The sequence below is a fragment of the Garra rufa genome, chromosome 1 (assembly GCF_049309525.1).
Source record: "Garra rufa chromosome 1, GarRuf1.0, whole genome shotgun sequence".
NCBI lineage: Eukaryota > Metazoa > Chordata > Actinopteri > Cypriniformes > Cyprinidae > Garra > Garra rufa.
The window spans coordinates 85,125,409-85,146,791 of record NC_133361.1 but is presented as its reverse complement, the minus strand read 5'-3'; the positions used below and the strand labels follow the sequence as shown (position 1 = coordinate 85,146,791).

The following is a 21,383-nucleotide window of genomic DNA, read 5'->3' as shown; positions in this document are numbered from 1 at the left end:
AAGGTATATGGCATAGGAAAGGGCAAACAATCTCCAGAAACGGTTTTACAGGACCATTTACAACCCTAGGATTTGTCCCTAGAATGAAATGCTCTGTTATTGCCTTTTTTGGAAGCTTCATGAATATTAATGAGCTCTGCTCCGATTGGCTGTTTCACAGAGCTGCTCATCTCTATAGCTGGCACATTGATAAAAATATTTATTTAATTAGGAGCTCTAGCGGCTTTTAATATGTGGTTTGTTGAATCTGCCGTTTTGTATCGCAGACATTTTAGTCTCATTACTGTGATCCATGTGCTCTGTGTAAAGTTATAATGCAGAGGGAGCGCTTTTTACCACACAAGTTCAGCTGCTTCTCGGTGATACTCTGGATCTGTAAATCATTCGCCATCATCAGCGCAGTTATTTCTCCATCATTCACCATCATCAGCACAGTCATCTCTCTGTTTATGTGGTAAGTGATATCTTTTGTACTGCAATGTAACAGGCTAGCGCTAGCATTAAGCTAACCGTGTCCCTTCAGTGGCTTGCCTTGTTTTACTGATGTACTGACGTTACCGATGATTGGGCGATGCAAATGCTGGAGGCGTAACTATTAACGATCCCGGGACTGTTGCGTAACAGTCGGTGTTATGTTGGAATTGACATATAAATCTAGTGTTTGCAAAAGACCACCGAAATATAGAAGATTTATCCTTATCCTTATATAGATTTATCCTTGATTTCCATAAGAAAGGTGCCCCAAATTGGTGGAAAATCACATCTCAACCATACGCTGACCAAAGCATTGAACCGCCTTCACGCGGCAAGACAGAACATGTTGTTGGCCCACACTGCTGGGTCAAACTGCGCTTCCCAATAACAGATTGGGTCAAAACTGACAGAAGAAAACTCTAAGCCTGCTCTAAGCACTACCCACGGGACGGCTCGACAGTCTTGCACAACGCGAGAGCCTCCGTTTCGCCTGAGTCATTTGGGAGCCGATGAAAACTGCGTCCGACCCGGTGAAGGAGACCACAACCAGCCCGGCTAGCTCAGTCGGTAGAGCATGAGACTCTTAATCTCAGGGTCGTGGGTTCGAGCCCCACGTTGGGCGGCTCTGTTGGCGCTCTTTCTTCCCAACAGGGTGGCGGGCTCCAGCGTGCCCATTCTCCGCACAGGCTAAGTGGATCTTGCGAGCTCCGGAAACATCTTTCAAAACAGCCTGTTAGTACGTGCGATTCTAATCCCTAACCCTAACCCTTGCTTTTACAACCGTGATCCCGCGGCAGCCGATGCGCAATGTCTGTCTCTGTGGCGCAATCGGTTAGCGCGTTCGGCTGTTAACCGAAAGGTTGGTGGTTCGAGCCCACCCAGGGACGTGTGAAATGCCGGTGTTTTGCACGCGCGTCAGGTGTCCACTAACGCCTATGCCATTCTTAGGGTTGCGAGGCACAGCTTTCTCAGGGCGTTTATCCTGTGCACCTTCAATAAGCTGGCTTCTTTTAAAAGAAGTCAGCGGCGGGTGTTTGGTGAACATTTTCACCAGCTCGAGTTTGCTGTGGCATGTGGATTCATTCTTTACTGATGATCTGTCTCTGGGGCTCATCTAGTTGACATGGTATCCGCTGACATTCGGCTGAAGGTGCTGATCCACCATCTGCTCTTGGTACGGACTGGATCCGGGGGACTGCAGTGACCATCTAATCGGAATCCAGAATGGATATGGCGGCTACGGTGACCTCAGAATAAGAACAAACAGACTAATATTAATGTAGATGCAAAAGTTCCATGTTGCCACAGTGTCAGATTGGAGAGGATCTGGTTTTCACAGTCTTGCGTCGATGGCCGTCTAGGTGAAGAGGTCTTCACTGATGATCTGTCTCTGGGGCTCATCCAGCTTGCTATCACCTTGTCGGATCACATCCACGTAGCTGCAAGAAAAGGTCACGACCGTCACCGGTATTCTATCGCAGAGGAAATGTTGTAGCTTGTGTGGTTTATCTGAGGTGTGATCATTGCTGGTTGTAAACTTTCCCCGATATCCCATCTGGATGATTTGAAATACAGTCAGCTTCTCAGTTTTTGCCGGTCTCTCTGGACGCTTCTTGAAAAACAAAGTTTTGCTTCGTTTTGTTAGAGTGGCTGGTTGTTGGTCCTCGTCAAAGAGGTGTCTACAGATCATAGCGTGCCGGAGCCAGAAGATTAGTTGTTTTGTCAATATGCTCTCAAGACTTCGCTGCAGGTATCATTAAACTACAGCACAATCACAGCTCACCGCTACCCATCGTAAACAGGTTGGGCCTGTCTGTTCTGGTGGGCTCTCAGTGGTGCTAAATCATCAAATGAAGAGGACGGGATTCAAACCCACACAAACCAAGGTGAGCCTAGCACAACGGATTAGCCTTGCATCGCCTTAACCACTCGACCACCCCGTCACTTTCCGTGGTCCTTTTATTTAACACTCCCGATTCAGACCATCGGCTCATTAGTAGAGCACTCAGTGAACTGAACTGAGTGTGTCAGATAAGGAAGACACAAAAAGCGCAGAGTGGGGTCCCCAGGACGAGGATTACTGCTAAAGGAGGCGAACGACGAGGATGGGATTCGAACCCACGCGTGCAGAGCACAATGGATTAGCAGTCCATCGCCTTAACCACTCGGCCACCTCGTCATTTTACATGACATTTTTTATTTAGCACTCCTGATTCAGATCATCAGTTCATTAGTAGAGAACTCAAAGAACTGAACTGAGTGTGTTAGATAAGGAGGACACACAAAAAGTTTAGCATGGGGTCCCTAGGACCAGGATTAAGGTCCAGTGCTAAAGGAACCGAACGACAAGAATGGATTCCAACCATTGCACAGAGCAAAATGGATTAGCAGTCCATCGCCTTAACCACTCGGCCACCCCGTCCCCTTGCTGACCGAGATAGGCCATGCTGCGGACCTTTTCAGCTGCTGCTGCCGTGCTTTCAGCTGGCTGTTTTGAGCACAGAGGGAATAGTGAATGAGCCGTCTTTTACACACCTCTAATCTGTTCCGTAGAAACACGGTGCAGCAACCCGTGGCAGGAGACTGTTTGTGCGGCAGTTTAAAGCTTGCTACCACCTTGTCGGTTCACATCCACGTAGGTGCAGAAAAAGGTCACGACCGTCGCCTGCATTCTTTCGCAGAGGCAATATTGTAGCCTATGAGGTTTGTCCGAGGCGCGATCATTGCTGGTTGAAAACTTTACCCAATACCCCGCCAGGATGACTTGAAATACAGTTATCTTTGGCAATTTTTGCTAGTCTCTCTGGAGGCTTAGAGTTTTGTTGAGAAATATAGCCTTGTTTCGTTTAGGTTTTTTTTTCCTCGCCAAAAAAACGGTCTGCTGATGATAGTGAGCCAGAAGGTTTGTTGTTTTGTCAATATGTTCTCAAGACAAGTATCGTTAAACTGCAACGCAATTACAGCTCACCGTTACCCATCGTAAACATGTTGGGCCTGTCTGGTCCGGTGGCCTCTCAGTGGCGCTAAAGCTTCGAATGCGTGTCGAGCACAATGTATTAGCCTTCCACCGCCTTAACCACTGGACCACCTCGTCATCCGGCGGGGTTTCTTTATTTAACATTCCTGATTCATGTGCATGTGGATGCATTCTTCGTCTTTTGTTTCAGCCGCCGAGGGCCTGTTTTCCACTGAGGCCCTGCGCCAAACTCCCTATGAGACACAATCGAACGTTAGTAGTAACCTCCGATTACGGCCGAATGTGGATTCTGCTCGGACGACGGGGCACCGGTACATCCTTTGTAGCTTTAGCTTATTAGCCAAACGCTACACCAGTTTGCCATTTCCCATGAAATCATCCTTGATTTCCATAAGAAAGGTGCCCCAAATTGGTGGAAAATCACATCTCAACCATACGCTGTCCAAAGCATTAAACCGCCTTCACGCGGCAAAACAGAACATGTTGTTGGCCCGCACTGCTGGGTCAAACTGCGCTTCCCAAAAACAGATTGGGTCAAAACTGACAGAAGAAATCTCTAAGCCTGCTTTAAGCCCTACCCACGGGACGGGTTGACAGTCTCGCACAACGCGAGAGCCTCAGTTTCGCCTGTGTAATTTGGGGGCCAATGAAAACTGCATCCAACTAAAATTACAAACAAAATTTTAGGACTCTAATGATGTTTCAAATGTAACTTTTCTCATCTCTGTTGTTAGGTTGTAACCATCTCTGAGACTCAAAGTGTCAGAACTCGCCTAAGCTGGTTTTGCAAAATGGAGGTCAAGACTATACTTTCAGGGATCATTTCTATAGTTTCTAACTAGGAAATGTGTTTCAAAAGTGTAGTGTCTCCCAAACTACGATGATGAGCTTTGATACTCTTTTCTGAGCGTGAATCGGGTGTGGGGTAATGGTTTGTTTCATATGCTCCACACCATTGATGAACGTTCTGTGTGGCATTTAAGCAGCATAGAAGAAGAGAGTATGGTCAGAGTGGTCTCTGAAAAATGTAAATAACAGATTAAAAATCTTATGAGTCGTTATGATTGAGATTTTTTTTTTTTTTTTTTACATTTTTGTTGGTGGGTGTCACCAGCCTTGATATTCAGAATGTCAGGATAAGATGTCAGCTGGTTCTATCAACTTAAAGTTGCCATAAAATGCATTGAGAGAATATTTTAATTTGTTCTTTGATATCTGCATAGAAGGTATATGGCATAGGAAAGGGCAAACAATCTCCAGAAACGGTTTTACAGGACCATTTACAACCCTAGGATTTGTCCCTAGAATGAAATGCTCTGTTATTGCCTTTTTTGGAAGCTTCATGAATATTAATGAGCTCTGCTCCGATTGGCTGTTTCACAGAGCTGCTCATCTCTATAGCTGGCACATTGATAAAAATATTTATTTAATTAGGAGCTCTAGCGGCTTTTAATATGTGGTTTGTTGAATCTGCCGTTTTGTATCGCAGACATTTTAGTCTCATTACTGTGATCCATGTGCTCTGTGTAAAGTTATAATGCAGAGGGAGCGCTTTTTACCACACAAGTTCAGCTGCTTCTCGGTGATACTCTGGATCTGTAAATCATTCGCCATCATCAGCGCAGTTATTTCTCCATCATTCACCATCATCAGCACAGTCATCTCTCTGTTTATGTGGTAAGTGATATCTTTTGTACTGCAATGTAACAGGCTAGCGCTAGCATTAAGCTAACCGTGTCCCTTCAGTGGCTTGCCTTGTTTTACTGATGTACTGACGTTACCGATGATTGGGCGATGCAAATGCTGGAGGCGTAACTATTAACGATCCCGGGACTGTTGCGTAACAGTCGGTGTTATGATGGAATTGACATATAAATCTAGTGTTTGCAAAAGACCACCGAAATATAGAAGATTTATCCTTATCCTTATATAGATTTATCCTTGATTTCCATAAGAAAGGTGCCCCAAATTGGTGGAAAATCACATCTCAACCATACGCTGACCAAAGCATTGAACCGCCTTCACGCGGCAAGACAGAACATGTTGTTGGCCCACACTGCTGGGTCAAACTGCGCTTCCCAATAACAGATTGGGTCAAAACTGACAGAAGAAAACTCTAAGCCTGCTCTAAGCACTACCCACGGGACGGCTCGACAGTCTTGCACAACGCGAGAGCCTCCGTTTCGCCTGAGTCATTTGGGAGCCGATGAAAACTGCGTCCGACCCGGTGAAGGAGACCACAACCAGCCCGGCTAGCTCAGTCGGTAGAGCATGAGACTCTTAATCTCAGGGTCGTGGGTTCGAGCCCCACGTTGGGCGGCTCTGTTGGCGCTCTTTCTTCCCAACAGGGTGGCGGGCTCCAGCGTGCCCATTCTCCGCACAGGCTAAGTGGATCTTGCGAGCTCCGGAAACATCTTTCAAAACAGCCTGTTAGTACGTGCGATTCTAATCCCTAACCCTAACCCTTGCTTTTACAACCGTGATCCCGCGGCAGCCGATGCGCAATGTCTGTCTCTGTGGCGCAATCGGTTAGCGCGTTCGGCTGTTAACCGAAAGGTTGGTGGTTCGAGCCCACCCAGGGACGTGTGAAATGCCGGTGTTTTGCACGCGCGTCAGGTGTCCACTAACGCCTATGCCATTCTTAGGGTTGCGAGGCACAGCTTTCTCAGGGCGTTTATCCTGTGCACCTTCAATAAGCTGGCTTCTTTTAAAAGAAGTCAGCGGCGGGTGTTTGGTGAACATTTTCACCAGCTCGAGTTTGCTGTGGCATGTGGATTCATTCTTTACTGATGATCTGTCTCTGGGGCTCATCTAGTTGACATGGTATCCGCTGACATTCGGCTGAAGGTGCTGATCCACCATCTGCTCTTGGTACGGACTGGATCCGGGGGACTGCAGTGACCATCTAATCGGAATCCAGAATGGATATGGCGGCTACGGTGACCTCAGAATAAGAACAAACAGACTAATATTAATGTAGATGCAAAAGTTCCATGTTGCCACAGTGTCAGATTGGAGAGGATCTGGTTTTCACAGTCTTGCGTCGATGGCCGTCTAGGTGAAGAGGTCTTCACTGATGATCTGTCTCTGGGGCTCATCCAGCTTGCTATCACCTTGTCGGATCACATCCACGTAGCTGCAAGAAAAGGTCACGACCGTCACCGGTATTCTATCGCAGAGGAAATGTTGTAGCTTGTGTGGTTTATCTGAGGTGTGATCATTGCTGGTTGTAAACTTTCCCCGATATCCCATCTGGATGATTTGAAATACAGTCAGCTTCTCAGTTTTTGCCGGTCTCTCTGGACGCTTCTTGAAAAACAAAGTTTTGCTTCGTTTTGTTAGAGTGGCTGGTTGTTGGTCCTCGTCAAAGAGGTGTCTACAGATCATAGCGTGCCGGAGCCAGAAGATTAGTTGTTTTGTCAATATGCTCTCAAGACTTCGCTGCAGGTATCATTAAACTACAGCACAATCACAGCTCACCGCTACCCATCGTAAACAGGTTGGGCCTGTCTGTTCTGGTGGGCTCTCAGTGGTGCTAAATCATCAAATGAAGAGGACGGGATTCAAACCCACACAAACCAAGGTGAGCCTAGCACAACGGATTAGCCTTGCATCGCCTTAACCACTCGACCACCCCGTCACTTTCCGTGGTCCTTTTATTTAACACTCCCGATTCAGACCATCGGCTCATTAGTAGAGCACTCAGTGAACTGAACTGAGTGTGTCAGATAAGGAAGACACAAAAAGCGCAGAGTGGGGTCCCCAGGACGAGGATTACTGCTAAAGGAGGCGAACGACGAGGATGGGATTCGAACCCACGCGTGCAGAGCACAATGGATTAGCAGTCCATCGCCTTAACCACTCGGCCACCTCGTCATTTTACATGACATTTTTTATTTAGCACTCCTGATTCAGATCATCAGTTCATTAGTAGAGAACTCAAAGAACTGAACTGAGTGTGTTAGATAAGGAGGACACACAAAAAGTTTAGCATGGGGTCCCTAGGACCAGGATTAAGGTCCAGTGCTAAAGGAACCGAACGACAAGAATGGATTCCAACCATTGCACAGAGCAAAATGGATTAGCAGTCCATCGCCTTAACCACTCGGCCACCCCGTCCCCTTGCTGACCGAGATAGGCCATGCTGCGGACCTTTTCAGCTGCTGCTGCCGTGCTTTCAGCTGGCTGTTTTGAGCACAGAGGGAATAGTGAATGAGCCGTCTTTTACACACCTCTAATCTGTTCCGTAGAAACACGGTGCAGCAACCCGTGGCAGGAGACTGTTTGTGCGGCAGTTTAAAGCTTGCTACCACCTTGTCGGTTCACATCCACGTAGGTGCAGAAAAAGGTCACGACCGTCGCCTGCATTCTTTCGCAGAGGCAATATTGTAGCCTATGAGGTTTGTCCGAGGCGCGATCATTGCTGGTTGAAAACTTTACCCAATACCCCGCCAGGATGACTTGAAATACAGTTATCTTTGGCAATTTTTGCTAGTCTCTCTGGAGGCTTAGAGTTTTGTTGAGAAATATAGCCTTGTTTCGTTTAGGTTTTTTTTTCCTCGCCAAAAAAACGGTCTGCTGATGATAGTGAGCCAGAAGGTTTGTTGTTTTGTCAATATGTTCTCAAGACAAGTATCGTTAAACTGCAACGCAATTACAGCTCACCGTTACCCATCGTAAACATGTTGGGCCTGTCTGGTCCGGTGGCCTCTCAGTGGCGCTAAAGCTTCGAATGCGTGTCGAGCACAATGTATTAGCCTTCCACCGCCTTAACCACTGGACCACCTCGTCATCCGGCGGGGTTTCTTTATTTAACATTCCTGATTCATGTGCATGTGGATGCATTCTTCGTCTTTTGTTTCAGCCGCCGAGGGCCTGTTTTCCACTGAGGCCCTACGCCAAACTCCCTATGAGACACAATCGAACGTTAGTAGTAACCTCCGATTACGGCCGAATGTGGATTCTGCTCGGACGACGGGGCACCGGTACATACTTTGTAGCTTTAGCTTATTAGCCAAACGCTACACCAGTTTGCCATTTCCCATGAAATCATCCTTGATTTCCATAAGAAAGGTGCCCCAAATTGGTGGAAAATCACATCTCAACCATACGCTGTCCAAAGCATTAAACCGCCTTCACGCGGCAAAACAGAACATGTTGTTGGCCCGCACTGCTGGGTCAAACTGCGCTTCCCAAAAACAGATTGGGTCAAAACTGACAGAAGAAATCTCTAAGCCTGCTTTAAGCCCTACCCACGGGACGGGTTGACAGTCTCGCACAACGCGAGAGCCTCAGTTTCGCCTGTGTAATTTGGGGGCCAATGAAAACTGCATCCAACTAAAATTACAAACAAAATTTTAGGACTCTAATGATGTTTCAAATGTAACTTTTCTCATCTCTGTTGTTAGGTTGTAACCATCTCTGAGACTCAAAGTGTCAGAACTCGCCTAAGCTGGTTTTGCAAAATGGAGGTCAAGACTATACTTTCAGGGATCATTTCTATAGTTTCTAACTAGGAAATGTGTTTCAAAAGTGTAGTGTCTCCCAAACTACAATGATGAGCTTTGATACTCTTTTCTGAGCGTGAATCGGGTGTGGAGTAATGGTTAATTTCATATGCTCCACACCATTGATGAACGTTCTGTGTGGCATTTAAGCAGCATAGAAGAAGAGAGTATGGTCAGAGTGGTCTCTGAAAAATGTAAATATCAGATTAAAAATCTTATGAGTCGTTATGATTGAGATTTTTTTTTTTTTTTTTACATTTTTGTTGGTGGGTGTCACCATCCTTGATATTCAGAATGTCAGGATAAGATGTCAGCTGGTTCTATCAACTTAAAGTTGCCATAAAATGCATTGAGAGAATATTTTAATTTGTTCTTTGATATCTGCATAGAAGGTATATGGCATAGGAAAGGGCAAACAATCTCCAGAAACGGTTTTACAGGACCATTTACAACCCTAGGATTTGTCCCTAGAATGAAATGCTCTGTTATTGCCTTTTTTGGAAGCTTCATGAATATTAATGAGCTCTGCTCCGATTGGCTGTTTCACAGAGCTGCTCATCTCTATAGCTGGCACATTGATAAAAATATTTATTTAATTAGGAGCTCTAGCGGCTTTTAATATGTGGTTTGTTGAATCTGCCGTTTTGTATCGCAGACATTTTAGTCTCATTACTGTGATCCATGTGCTCTGTGTAAAGTTATAATGCAGAGGGAGCGCTTCTTACCACACAAGTTCAGCTGCTTCTCGGTGATACTCTGGATCTGTAAATCATTCGCCATCATCAGCGCAGTTATTTCTCCATCATTCACCATCATCAGCACAGTCATCTCTCTGTTTATGTGGTAAGTGATATCTTTTGTACTGCAATGTAACAGGCTAGCGCTAGCATTAAGCTAACCGTGTCCCTTCAGTGGCTTGCCTTGTTTTACTGATGTACTGACGTTACCGATGATTGGGCGATGCAAATGTTGGAGGCGTAACTATTAACGATCCCGGGACTGTTGCGTAACAGTCGGTGTTATGTTGGAACTGACATATAAATCTAGTGTTTGCAAAAGACCACCGAAATATAGAAGATTTATCCTTATCCTTATATAGATTTATCCTTGATTTCCATAAGAAAGGTGCCCCAAATTGGTGGAAAATCACATCTCAACCATACGCTGACCAAAGCATTGAACCGCCTTCACGCGGCAAGACAGAACATGTTGTTGGCCCGCACTGCTGGGTCAAACTGCGCTTCCCAATAACAGATTGGGTCAAAACTGACAGAAGAAAACTCTAAGCCTGCTCTAAGCACTACCCACGGGACGGCTCGACAGTCTTGCACAACGCGAGAGCCTCCGTTTCGCCTGTGTCATTTGGGAGCCGATGAAAACTGCGTCCGACCCGGTGAAGGAGACCACAACCAGCCCGGCTAGCTCAGTCGGTAGAGCATGAGACTCTTAATCTCAGGGTCGTGGGTTCGAGCCCCACGTTGGGCGGCTCTGTTGGCGCTCTTTCTTCCCAACAGGGTGGCGGGCTCCAGCGTGCCCATTCTCCGCACAGGCTAAGTGGATTTTGCGAGCTCCGGAAACATCTTTCAAAACAGCCTGTTAGTACGTGCGATTCTAATCCCTAACCCTAACCCTTGCTTTTACAACCGTGATCCCACGGCAGCAGATGCGCAATGTCTGTCTCTGTGGCGCAATCGGTTAGCGCGTTCGGCTGTTAACCGAAAGGTTGGTGGTTCGAGCCCACCCAGGGACGTGTGAAATGCCGGTGTTTTGCACGCGCGTCAGGTGTCCACTAGCGCCTATGCCATTCTTAGGGTTGCGAGGCACAGCTTTCTCAGGGCGTTTATCCTGTGCACCTTCAATAAGCTGGCTTCTTTTAAAAGAAGTCAGCGGCGGGTGTTTGGTGAACATTTTCACCAGCTCGAGTTTGCTGTGGCATGTGGATTCATTCTTTACTGATGATCTGTCTCTGGGGCTCATCTAGTTGACATGGTATCCGCTGACATTCGGCTGAAGGTGCTGATCTACCATCTGCTCTTGGTACGGACTGGATCCGGGGGACTGCAGTGACCATCTAATCGGAATACAGAATGGATATGGCGGCTACGGTGACCTCAGAATAAGAACAAATAGACTAATTTTAATGTAGATGCAAAAGTTCCATGTTGCCACAGTGTCAGATTGGAGAGGATCTGGTTTTCACAGTCTTGCGTCGATGGCCGTCTAGGTGAAGAGGTCTTCACTGATGATCTGTCTCTGGGGCTCATCCAGCTTGCTATCACCTTGTCGGATCACATCCACGTAGCTGCAAGAAAAGGTCACGACCGTCACCGGTATTCTATCGCAGAGGCAATGTTGTAGCTTGTGTGGTTTATCTGAGGTGTGATCATTGCTGGTTGTAAACTTTCCCCGATATCCCATCTGGATGATTTGAAATACAGTCAGCTTCTCAGTTTTTGCCGGTCTCTCTGGACGCTTCTTGAAAAACAAAGTTTTGCTTCGTTTTGTTAGAGTGGCTGGTTGTTGGTCCTCGTCAAAGAGGTGTCTACAGATCATAGCGTGCCGGAGCCAGAAGATTTGTTGTTTTGTCAATATGCTCTCAAGACTTCGCTGCAGGTATCATTAAACTACAGCACAATCACAGCTCACCGCTACCCATCGTAAACAGGTTGGGCCTGTCTGTTCTGGTGGGCTCTCAGTGGTGCTAAATCATCAAATGAAGAGGACGGGATTCAAACCCACACAAACCAAGGTGAGCCTAGCACAACGGATTAGCCTTGCATCGCCTTAACCACTCGACCACCCCGTCACTTTCCGTGGTCCTTTTATTTAACACTCCCGATTCAGACCATCGGCTCATTAGTAGAGCACTCAGTGAACTGAACTGAGTGTGTCAGATAAGGAAGACACAAAAAGCGCAGAGTGGGGTCCCCAGGACGAGGATTACTGCTAAAGGAGCCGAACGACGAGGATGGGATTCGAACCCACGCGTGCAGAGCACAATGGATTAGCAGTCCATCGCCTTAACCACTCGGCCACCTCGTCATTTTACGTGACATTTTTTATTTAGCACTCCTGATTCAGATCATCAGTTCATTAGTAGAGAACTCAAAGAACTGAACTGAGTGTGTTAGATAAGGAGGACACACAAAAAGTTTAGCATGGGGTCCCCAGGACCCGGATTAAGGTCCAGTGCTAAAGGAACCGAACGACAAGAATGGATTCCAACCATTGCACAGAGCAAAATGGATTAGCAGTCCATCGCCTTAACCACTCGGCCACCCCGTCCCCTTGCTGACCGAGATAGGCCATGCTGCGGACCTTTTCAGCTGCTGCTGCCGTGCTTTCAGCTGGCTGTTTTGAGCACAGAGGGAATAGTGAATGAGCCGTCTTTTACACACCTCTAATCTGTTCCGTAGAAACACGGTGCAGCAACCCGTGGCAGGAGACTGTTTGTGCGGCAGTTTAAAGCTTGCTACCACCTTGTCGGTTCACATCCACGTAGGTGCAGAAAAAGGTCACGACCGTCGCCTGCATTCTTTCGCAGAGGCAATATTGTAGCCTATGAGGTTTGTCCGAGGCGCGATCATTGCTGGTTGAAAACTTTACCCAATACCCCGCCAGGATGACTTGAAATACAGTTATCTTTGGCAATTTTTGCTAGTCTCTCTGGAGGCTTAGAGTTTTGTTGAGAAATATAGCCTTGTTTCGTTTAGGGTTTTTTTTCCTCGCCAAAAAAACGGTCTGCTGATGATAGTGCGCCAGAGCCAGAAGGTTTGTTGTTTTGTCAATATGTTCTCAAGACAAGCATCGTTAAACTGCAACGCAATTACAGCTCACCGTTACCCATCGTAAACATGTTGGGCCTGTCTGGTCCGGTGGCCTCTCAGTGGCGCTAAAGCTTCGAATGCGTGTCGAGCACAATGTATTAGCCTTCCACCGCCTTAACCACTGGACCACCTCGTCATCCGGCGGGGTTTCTTTATTTAACATTCCTGATTCATGTGCATGTGGATGCATTCTTCGTCTTTTGTTTCAGCCGCCGAGGGCCTGTTTTCCACTGAGGCCCTGCGCCAAACTCCCTATGAGACACAATCGAACGTTAGTAGTAACCTCCGATTACGGCCGAATGTGGATTCTGCTCGGACGACGGGGCACCGGTACATCCTTTGTAGCTTTAGCTTATTAGCCAAACGCTACACCAGTTTGCCATTTCCCATGAAATCATCCTTGATTTCCATAAGAAAGGTGCCCCAAATTGGTGGAAAATCACATCTCAACCATACGCTGTCCAAAGCATTAAACCGCCTTCACGCGGCAAAACAGAACATGTTGTTGGCCCGCACTGCTAGGTCAAACTGCGCTTCCCAAAAACAGATTGGGTCAAAACTGACAGAAGAAATCTCTAAGCCTGCTTTAAGCCCTACCCACGGGACGGGTTGACAGTCTCGCACAACGCGAGAGCCTCAGTTTCGCCTGTGTAATTTGGGGGCCAATGAAAACTGCATCCAACTAAAATTACAAACAAAATTTTAGGACTCTAATGATGTTTCAAATGTAACTTTTCTCATCTCTGTTGTTAGGTTGTAACCATCTCTGAGACTCAAAGTGTCAGAACTCGCCTAAGCTGGTTTTGCAAAATGGAGGTCAAGACTATACTTTCAGGGATCATTTCTATAGTTTCTAACTAGGAAATGTGTTTCAAAAGTGTAGTGTCTCCCAAACTACGATGATGAGCTTTGATACTCTTTTCTGAGCGTGAATCGGGTGTGGAGTAATGGTTTATTTCATATGCTCCACACCATTGATGAACGTTCTGTGTGGCATTTAAGCAGCATAGAAGAAGAGAGTATGGTCAGAGTGGTCTCTGAAAAATGTAAATATCAGATTAAAAATCTTATGAGTCGTTATGATTGAGATTTTTTTTTTTTTTTTTACATTTTTGTTGGTGGGTGTCACCATCCTTGATATTCAGAATGTCAGGATAAGATGTCAGCTGGTTCTATCAACTTAAAGTTGCCATAAAATGCATTGAGAGAATATTTTAATTTGTTCTTTGATATCTGCATAGAAGGTATATGGCATAGGAAAGGGCAAACAATCTCCAGAAACGGTTTTACAGGACCATTTACAACCCTAGGATTTGTCCCTAGAATGAAATGCTCTGTTATTGCCTTTTTTGGAAGCTTCATGAATATTAATGAGCTCTGCTCCGATTGGCTGTTTCACAGAGCTGCTCATCTCTATAGCTGGCACATTGATAAAAATATTTATTTAATTAGGAGCTCTAGCGGCTTTTAATATGTGGTTTGTTGAATCTGCCGTTTTGTATCGCAGACATTTTAGTCTCATTACTGTGATCCATGTGCTCTGTGTAAAGTTATAATGCAGAGGGAGCGCTTCTTACCACACAAGTTCAGCTGCTTCTCGGTGATACTCTGGATCTGTAAATCATTCGCCATCATCAGCGCAGTTATTTCTCCATCATTCACCATCATCAGCACAGTCATCTCTCTGTTTATGTGGTAAGTGATATCTTTTGTACTGCAATGTAACAGGCTAGCGCTAGCATTAAGCTAACCGTGTCCCTTCAGTGGCTTGCCTTGTTTTACTGATGTACTGACGTTACCGATGATTGGGCGATGCAAATGTTGGAGGCGTAACTATTAACGATCCCGGGACTGTTGCGTAACAGTCGGTGTTATGTTGGAACTGACATATAAATCTAGTGTTTGCAAAAGACCACCGAAATATAGAAGATTTATCCTTATCCTTATATAGATTTATCCTTGATTTCCATAAGAAAGGTGCCCCAAATTGGTGGAAAATCACATCTCAACCATACGCTGACCAAAGCATTGAACCGCCTTCACGCGGCAAGACAGAACATGTTGTTGGCCCGCACTGCTGGGTCAAACTGCGCTTCCCAATAACAGATTGGGTCAAAACTGACAGAAGAAAACTCTAAGCCTGCTCTAAGCACTACCCACGGGACGGCTCGACAGTCTTGCACAACGCGAGAGCCTCCGTTTCGCCTGTGTCATTTGGGAGCCGATGAAAACTGCGTCCGACCCGGTGAAGGAGACCACAACCAGCCCGGCTAGCTCAGTCGGTAGAGCATGAGACTCTTAATCTCAGGGTCGTGGGTTCGAGCCCCACGTTGGGCGGCTCTGTTGGCGCTCTTTCTTCCCAACAGGGTGGCGGGCTCCAGCGTGCCCATTCTCCGCACAGGCTAAGTGGATTTTGCGAGCTCCGGAAACATCTTTCAAAACAGCCTGTTAGTACGTGCGATTCTAATCCCTAACCCTAACCCTTGCTTTTACAACCGTGATCCCGCGGCAGCCGATGCGCAATGTCTGTCTCTGTGGCGCAATCGGTTAGCGCGTTCGGCTGTTAACCGAAAGGTTGGTGGTTCGAGCCCACCCAGGGACGTGTGAAATGCCGGTGTTTTGCACGCGCGTCAGGTGTCCACTAACGCCTATGCCATTCTTAGGGTTGCGAGGCACAGCTTTCTCAGGGCGTTTATCCTGTGCACCTTCAATAAGCTGGCTTCTTTTAAAAGAAGTCAGCGGCGGGTGTTTGGTGAACATTTTCACCAGCTCGAGTTTGCTGTGGCATGTGGATTCATTCTTTACTGATGATCTGTCTCTGGGGCTCATCTAGTTGACATGGTATCCGCTGACATTCGGCTGAAGGTGCTGATCCACCATCTGCTCTTGGTACGGACTGGATCCGGGGGACTGCAGTGACCATCTAATCGGAATACAGAATGGATATGGCGGCTACGGTGACCTCAGAATAAGAACAAACAGACTAATTTTAATGTAGATGCAAAAGTTCCATGTTGCCACAGTGTCAGATTGGAGAGGATCTGGTTTTCACAGTCTTGCGTCGATGGCCGTCTAGGTGAAGAGGTCTTCACTGATGATCTGTCTCTGGGGCTCATCCAGCTTGCTATCACCTTGTCGGATCACATCCACGTAGCTGCAAGAAAAGGTCACGACCGTCACCGGTATTCTATCGCAGAGGCAATGTTGTAGCTTGTGTGGTTTATCTGAGGTGTGATCATTGCTGGTTGTAAACTTTCCCCGATATCCCATCTGGATGATTTGAAATACAGTCAGCTTCTCAGTTTTTGCCGGTCTCTCTGGACGCTTCTTGAAAAACAAAGTTTTGCTTCGTTTTGTTAGAGTGGCTGGTTGTTGGTCCTCGTCAAAGAGGTGTCTACAGATCATAGCGTGCCGGAGCCAGAAGATTTGTTGTTTTGTCAATATGCTCTCAAGACTTCGCTGCAGGTATCATTAAACTACAGCACAATCACAGCTCACCGCTACCCATCGTAAACAGGTTGGGCCTGTCTGTTCTGGTGGGCTCTCAGTGGTGCTAAATCATCAAATGAAGAGGACGGGATTCAAACCCACACAAACCAAGGTGAGCCTAGCACAACGGATTAGCCTTGCATCGCCTTAACCACTCGACCACCCCGTCACTTTCCGTGGTCCTTTTATTTAACACTCCCGATTCAGACCATCGGCTCATTAGTAGAGCACTCAGTGAACTGAACTGAGTGTGTCAGATAAGGAAGACACAAAAAGCGCAGAGTGGGGTCCCCAGGACGAGGATTACTGCTAAAGGAGCCGAACGACGAGGATGGGATTCGAACCCACGCGTGCAGAGCACAATGGATTAGCAGTCCATCGCCTTAACCACTCGGCCACCTCGTCACTTTACGTGACATTTTTTATTTAGCACTCCTGATTCAGATCATCAGTTCATTAGTAGAGAACTCAAAGAACTGAACTGAGTGTGTTAGATAAGGAGGACACACAAAAAGTTTAGCATGGGGTCCCCAGGACCCGGATTAAGGTCCAGTGCTAAAGGAACCGAACGACAAGAATGGATTCCAACCATTGCACAGAGCAAAATGGATTAGCAGTCCATCGCCTTAACCACTCGGCCACCCCGTCCCCTTGCTGACCGAGATAGGCCATGCTGCGGACCTTTTCAGCTGCTGCTGCCGTGCTTTCAGCTGGCTGTTTTGAGCACAGAGGGAATAGTGAATGAGCCGTCTTTTACACACCTCTAATCTGTTCCGTAGAAACACGGTGCAGCAACCCGTGGCAGGAGACTGTGCGGCAGTTTAAAGCTTGCTACCACCTTGTCGGTTCACATCCACGTAGGTGCAGAAAAAGGTCACGACCGTCGCCTGCATTCTTTCGCAGAGGCAATATTGTAACCTATGAGGTTTGTCCGAGGCGCGATCATTGCTGGTTGAAAACTTTACCCAATACCCCGCCAGGATGACTTGAAATACAGTTATCTTTGGCAATTTTTGCTAGTCTCTCTGGAGGCTTAGAGTTTTGTTGAGAAATATAGCCTTGTTTCGTTTAGGGTTTTTTTTCCTCGCCAAAAAAACGGTCTGCTGATGATAGTGCGCCAGAGCCAGAAGGTTTGTTGTTTTGTCAATATGTTCTCAAGACAAGTATCGTTAAACTGCAACGCAATTACAGCTCACCGTTACCCATCGTAAACATGTTGGGCCTGTCTGGTCCGGTGGCCTCTCAGTGGCGCTAAAGCTTCGAATGCGTGTCGAGCACAATGTATTAGCCTTCCACCGCCTTAACCACTGGACCACCTCGTCATCCGGCGGGGTTTCTTTATTTAACATTCCTGATTCATGTGCATGTGGATGCATTCTTCGTCTTTTGTTTCAGCCGCCGAGGGCCTGTTTTCCACTGAGGCCCTGCGCCAAACTCCCTATGAGACACAATCGAACGTTAGTAGTAACCTCCGATTACGGCCGAATGTGGATTCTGCTCGGACGACGGGGCACCGGTACATCCTTTGTAGCTTTAGCTTATTAGCCAAACGCTACACCAGTTTGCCATTTCCCATGAAATCATCCTTGATTTCCATAAGAAAGGTGCCCCAAATTGGTGGAAAATCACATCTCAACCATACGCTGTCCAAAGCATTAAACCGCCTTCACGCGGCAAAACAGAACATGTTGTTGGCCCGCACTGCTGGGTCAAACTGCGCTTCCCAAAAACAGATTGGGTCAAAACTGACAGAAGAAATCTCTAAGCCTGCTTTAAGCCCTACCCACGGGACGGGTTGACAGTCTCGCACAACGCGAGAGCCTCAGTTTCGCCTGTGTAATTTGGGGGCCAATGAAAACTGCATCCAACTAAAATTACAAACAAAATTTTAGGACTCTAATGATGTTTCAAATGTAACTTTTCTCATCTCTGTTGTTAGGTTGTAACCATCTCTGAGACTCAAAGTGTCAGAACTCGCCTAAGCTGGTTTTGCAAAATGGAGGTCAAGACTATACTTTCAGGGATCATTTCTATAGTTTCTAACTAGGAAATGTGTTTCAAAAGTGTAGTGTCTCCCAAACTACGATGATGAGCTTTGATACTCTTTTCTGAGCGTGAATCGGGTGTGGAGTAATGGTTTATTTCATATGCTCCTCACCATTGATGAACGTTCTGTGTGGCGTTTAAGCAGCATAGAAGAAGAGAGTATGGTCAGAGTGGTCTCTGAAAAATGTAAATATCAGATTAAAAATCTTATGAGTCGTTATGATTGAGATTTTTTTTTTTTTTTTTTACATTTTTGTTGGTGGGTGTCACCATCCTTGATATTCAGAATGTCAGGATAAGATGTCAGCTGGTTCTATCAACTTAAAGTTGCCATAAAATGCATTGAGAGAATATTTTAATTTGTTCTTTGATATCTGCATAGAAGGTATATGGCATAGGAAAGGGCAAACAATCTCCAGAAACGGTTTTACAGGACCATTTACAACCCTAGGATTTGTCCCTAGAATGAAATGCTCTGTTATTGCCTTTTTTGGAAGCTTCATGAATATTAATGAGCTCTGCTCCGATTGGCTGTTTCACAGAGCTGCTCATCTCTATAGCTGGCACATTGATAAAAATATTTATTTAATTAGGAGCTCTAGCGGCTTTTAATATGTGGTTTGTTGAATCTGCCGTTTTGTATCGCAGACATTTTAGTCTCATTACTGTGATCCATGTGCTCTGTGTAAAGTTATAATGCAGAGGGAGCGCTTCTTACCACACAAGTTCAGCTGCTTCTCGGTGATACTCTGGATCTGTAAATCATTCGCCATCATCAGCGCAGTTATTTCTCCATCATTCACCATCATCAGCACAGTCATCTCTCTGTTTATGTGGTAAGTGATATCTTTTGTACTGCAATGTAACAGGCTAGCGCTAGCATTAAGCTAACCGTGTCCCTTCAGTGGCTTGCCTTGTTTTACTGATGTACTGACGTTACCGATGATTGGGCGATGCAAATGTTGGAGGCGTAACTATTAACGATCCCGGGACTGTTGCGTAACAGTCGGTGTTATGTTGGAACTGACATATAAATCTAGTGTTTGCAAAAGACCACCGAAATATAGAAGATTTATCCTTATCCTTATATAGATTTATCCTTGATTTCCATAAGAAAGGTGCCCCAAATTGGTGGAAAATCACATCTCAACCATACGCTGACCAAAGCATTGAACCGCCTTCACGCGGCAAGACAGAACATGTTGTTGGCCCGCACTGCTGGGTCAAACTGCGCTTCCCAATAACAGATTGGGTCAAAACTGACAGAAGAAAACTCTAAGCCTGCTCTAAGCACTACCCACGGGACGGCTCGACAGTCTTGCACAACGCGAGAGCCTCCGTTTCGCCTGTGTCATTTGGGAGCCGATGAAAACTGCGTCCGACCCGGTGAAGGAGACCACAACCAGCCCGGCTAGCTCAGTCGGTAGAGCATGAGACTCTTAATCTCAGGGTCGTGGGTTCGAGCCCCACGTTGGGCGGCTCTGTTGGCGCTCTTTCTTCCCAACAGGGTGGCGGGCTCCAGCGTGCCCGTTCTCCGCACAGGCTAAGTGGATTTTGCGAGCTCCGGAAACATCTTTCAAAACAGCCTGTTAGTACGTGCGATTCTAATCCCTAACCCTAACCCTTGCTTTTACAACCGTGATCCCGCGGCAGCCGATGCGCAATGTCTGTCTCTGTGGCGCAATCGGTTAGCGCGTTCGGCTGTTAACCGAAAGGTTGGTGGTTCGAGCCCACCCAGGGACGTGTGAAATGCCGGTGTTTTGCACGCGCGTCAGGTGTCCACTAACGCCTATGCCATTCTTAGGGTTGCGAGGCACAGCTTTCTCAGGGCGTTTATCCTGTGCACCTTCAATAAGCTGGCTTCTTTTAAAAGAAGTCAGCGGCGGGTGTTTGGTGAACATTTTCACCAGCTCGAGTTTGCTGTGGCATGTGGATTCATTCTTTACTGATGATCTGTCTCTGGGGCTCATCTAGTTGACATGGTATCCGCTGACATTCGGCTGAAGGTGCTGATCCACCATCTGCTCTTGGTACGGACTGGATCCGGGGGACTGCAGTGACCATCTAATCGGAATACAGAATGGATATGGCGGCTACGGTGACCTCAGAATAAGAACAAACAGACTAATATTAATGTAGATGCAAAAGTTCCATGTTGCCACAGTGTCAGATTGGAGAGGATCTGGTTTTCACAGTCTTGCGTCGATGGCCGTCTAGGTGAAGAGGTCTTCACTGATGATCTGTCTCTGGGGCTCATCCAGCTTGCTATCACCTTGTCGGATCACATCCACGTAGCTGCAAGAAAAGGTCACGACCGTCACCGGTATTCTATCGCAGAGGCAATGTTGTAGCTTGTGTGGTTTATCTGAGGTGTGATCATTGCTGGTTGTAAACTTTCCCCGATATCCCATCTGGATGATTTGAAATACAGTCAGCTTCTCAGTTTTTGCCGGTCTCTCTGGACGCTTCTTGAAAAACAAAGTTTTGCTTCGTTTTGTTAGAGTGGCTGGTTGTTGGTCCTCGTCAAAGAGGTGTCTACAGATCATAGCGTGCCGGAGCCAGAAGATTAGTTGTTTTGTCAATATGCTCTCAAGACTTCGCTGCAGGTATCATTAAACTACAGCACAATCACAGCTCACCGCTACCCATCGTAAACAGGTTGGGCCTGTCTGTTCTGGTGGGCTCTCAGTGGTGCTAAATCATCAAATGAAGAGGACGGGATTCAAACCCACACAAACCAAGGTGAGCCTAGCACAACGGATTAGCCTTGCATCGCCTTAACCACTCGACCACCCCGTCACTTTCCGTGGTCCTTTTATTTAACACTCCCGATTCAGACCATCGGCTCATTAGTAGAGCACTCAGTGAACTGAACTGAGTGTGTCAGATAAGGAAGACACAAAAAGCGCAGAGTGGGGTCCCCAGGACGAGGATTACTGCTAAAGGAGGCGAACGACGAGGATGGGATTCGAACCCACGCGTGCAGAGCACAATGGATTAGCAGTCCATCGCCTTAACCACTCGGCCACCTCGTCATTTTACGTGACATTTTTTATTTAGCAC

General features: G+C 46.6%; 28 non-coding genes across 28 annotated transcripts; 23 read left to right on the top strand and 5 right to left on the bottom strand.

Moving 5' to 3' along the window:
• The first annotated feature begins 1,023 nt into the window (after positions 1–1,023).
• On the top strand, positions 1,024–1,096 carry trnak-cuu (transfer RNA lysine (anticodon CUU)). Its single transcript has one exon. It is a non-coding gene; the product is annotated as a tRNA-Lys (tRNA).
• Positions 1,097–1,287: 191 nt separating this feature from the next.
• Positions 1,288–1,361, top strand: trnan-guu (transfer RNA asparagine (anticodon GUU)). Its single transcript has one exon. It is a non-coding gene; the product is annotated as a tRNA-Asn (tRNA).
• Positions 1,362–1,943: 582 nt separating this feature from the next.
• Positions 1,944–2,082, top strand: LOC141286728 (U4 spliceosomal RNA). The gene has a single exon (XR_012339338.1). It is a non-coding gene; the product is annotated as a U4 spliceosomal RNA (small nuclear RNA).
• Positions 2,083–2,571: 489 nt separating this feature from the next.
• On the bottom strand, positions 2,572–2,653 carry trnas-gcu (transfer RNA serine (anticodon GCU)). Its single transcript has one exon. It is a non-coding gene; the product is annotated as a tRNA-Ser (tRNA).
• Positions 2,654–3,143: 490 nt separating this feature from the next.
• On the top strand, positions 3,144–3,284 carry LOC141284734 (U4 spliceosomal RNA). The gene has a single exon (XR_012338481.1). It is a non-coding gene; the product is annotated as a U4 spliceosomal RNA (small nuclear RNA).
• Positions 3,285–4,251: 967 nt separating this feature from the next.
• On the top strand, positions 4,252–4,467 carry LOC141347506 (small nucleolar RNA U3). Its single transcript, XR_012357372.1, has one exon. It is a non-coding gene; the product is annotated as a small nucleolar RNA U3 (small nucleolar RNA).
• A 1,230-nt stretch (positions 4,468–5,697) lies between these two features.
• On the top strand, positions 5,698–5,770 carry trnak-cuu (transfer RNA lysine (anticodon CUU)). Its single transcript has one exon. It is a non-coding gene; the product is annotated as a tRNA-Lys (tRNA).
• A 191-nt stretch (positions 5,771–5,961) lies between these two features.
• trnan-guu (transfer RNA asparagine (anticodon GUU)) lies at positions 5,962–6,035 on the top strand. Its single transcript has one exon. It is a non-coding gene; the product is annotated as a tRNA-Asn (tRNA).
• Positions 6,036–6,617: 582 nt separating this feature from the next.
• LOC141286724 (U4 spliceosomal RNA) lies at positions 6,618–6,756 on the top strand. The gene has a single exon (XR_012339336.1). It is a non-coding gene; the product is annotated as a U4 spliceosomal RNA (small nuclear RNA).
• A 489-nt stretch (positions 6,757–7,245) lies between these two features.
• On the bottom strand, positions 7,246–7,327 carry trnas-gcu (transfer RNA serine (anticodon GCU)). The gene has a single exon. It is a non-coding gene; the product is annotated as a tRNA-Ser (tRNA).
• A 490-nt stretch (positions 7,328–7,817) lies between these two features.
• LOC141284727 (U4 spliceosomal RNA) lies at positions 7,818–7,958 on the top strand. Its single transcript, XR_012338480.1, has one exon. It is a non-coding gene; the product is annotated as a U4 spliceosomal RNA (small nuclear RNA).
• Positions 7,959–8,925: 967 nt separating this feature from the next.
• On the top strand, positions 8,926–9,141 carry LOC141348061 (small nucleolar RNA U3). Its single transcript, XR_012357454.1, has one exon. It is a non-coding gene; the product is annotated as a small nucleolar RNA U3 (small nucleolar RNA).
• A 1,229-nt stretch (positions 9,142–10,370) lies between these two features.
• On the top strand, positions 10,371–10,443 carry trnak-cuu (transfer RNA lysine (anticodon CUU)). Its single transcript has one exon. It is a non-coding gene; the product is annotated as a tRNA-Lys (tRNA).
• Positions 10,444–10,634: 191 nt separating this feature from the next.
• On the top strand, positions 10,635–10,708 carry trnan-guu (transfer RNA asparagine (anticodon GUU)). Its single transcript has one exon. It is a non-coding gene; the product is annotated as a tRNA-Asn (tRNA).
• A 582-nt stretch (positions 10,709–11,290) lies between these two features.
• LOC141286443 (U4 spliceosomal RNA) lies at positions 11,291–11,429 on the top strand. Its single transcript, XR_012339261.1, has one exon. It is a non-coding gene; the product is annotated as a U4 spliceosomal RNA (small nuclear RNA).
• Positions 11,430–11,918: 489 nt separating this feature from the next.
• On the bottom strand, positions 11,919–12,000 carry trnas-gcu (transfer RNA serine (anticodon GCU)). The gene has a single exon. It is a non-coding gene; the product is annotated as a tRNA-Ser (tRNA).
• Positions 12,001–12,490: 490 nt separating this feature from the next.
• On the top strand, positions 12,491–12,631 carry LOC141284721 (U4 spliceosomal RNA). The gene has a single exon (XR_012338479.1). It is a non-coding gene; the product is annotated as a U4 spliceosomal RNA (small nuclear RNA).
• A 973-nt stretch (positions 12,632–13,604) lies between these two features.
• Positions 13,605–13,820, top strand: LOC141347428 (small nucleolar RNA U3). Its single transcript, XR_012357352.1, has one exon. It is a non-coding gene; the product is annotated as a small nucleolar RNA U3 (small nucleolar RNA).
• A 1,229-nt stretch (positions 13,821–15,049) lies between these two features.
• Positions 15,050–15,122, top strand: trnak-cuu (transfer RNA lysine (anticodon CUU)). Its single transcript has one exon. It is a non-coding gene; the product is annotated as a tRNA-Lys (tRNA).
• Positions 15,123–15,313: 191 nt separating this feature from the next.
• On the top strand, positions 15,314–15,387 carry trnan-guu (transfer RNA asparagine (anticodon GUU)). Its single transcript has one exon. It is a non-coding gene; the product is annotated as a tRNA-Asn (tRNA).
• Positions 15,388–15,969: 582 nt separating this feature from the next.
• On the top strand, positions 15,970–16,108 carry LOC141286432 (U4 spliceosomal RNA). The gene has a single exon (XR_012339260.1). It is a non-coding gene; the product is annotated as a U4 spliceosomal RNA (small nuclear RNA).
• A 489-nt stretch (positions 16,109–16,597) lies between these two features.
• Positions 16,598–16,679, bottom strand: trnas-gcu (transfer RNA serine (anticodon GCU)). The gene has a single exon. It is a non-coding gene; the product is annotated as a tRNA-Ser (tRNA).
• A 486-nt stretch (positions 16,680–17,165) lies between these two features.
• Positions 17,166–17,306, top strand: LOC141285185 (U4 spliceosomal RNA). Its single transcript, XR_012338565.1, has one exon. It is a non-coding gene; the product is annotated as a U4 spliceosomal RNA (small nuclear RNA).
• Positions 17,307–18,279: 973 nt separating this feature from the next.
• Positions 18,280–18,495, top strand: LOC141347477 (small nucleolar RNA U3). Its single transcript, XR_012357364.1, has one exon. It is a non-coding gene; the product is annotated as a small nucleolar RNA U3 (small nucleolar RNA).
• Positions 18,496–19,725: 1,230 nt separating this feature from the next.
• On the top strand, positions 19,726–19,798 carry trnak-cuu (transfer RNA lysine (anticodon CUU)). Its single transcript has one exon. It is a non-coding gene; the product is annotated as a tRNA-Lys (tRNA).
• A 191-nt stretch (positions 19,799–19,989) lies between these two features.
• trnan-guu (transfer RNA asparagine (anticodon GUU)) lies at positions 19,990–20,063 on the top strand. Its single transcript has one exon. It is a non-coding gene; the product is annotated as a tRNA-Asn (tRNA).
• A 582-nt stretch (positions 20,064–20,645) lies between these two features.
• On the top strand, positions 20,646–20,784 carry LOC141286409 (U4 spliceosomal RNA). Its single transcript, XR_012339258.1, has one exon. It is a non-coding gene; the product is annotated as a U4 spliceosomal RNA (small nuclear RNA).
• A 489-nt stretch (positions 20,785–21,273) lies between these two features.
• trnas-gcu (transfer RNA serine (anticodon GCU)) lies at positions 21,274–21,355 on the bottom strand. Its single transcript has one exon. It is a non-coding gene; the product is annotated as a tRNA-Ser (tRNA).
• Between the last annotated feature and the right edge of the window lie 28 nt (positions 21,356–21,383).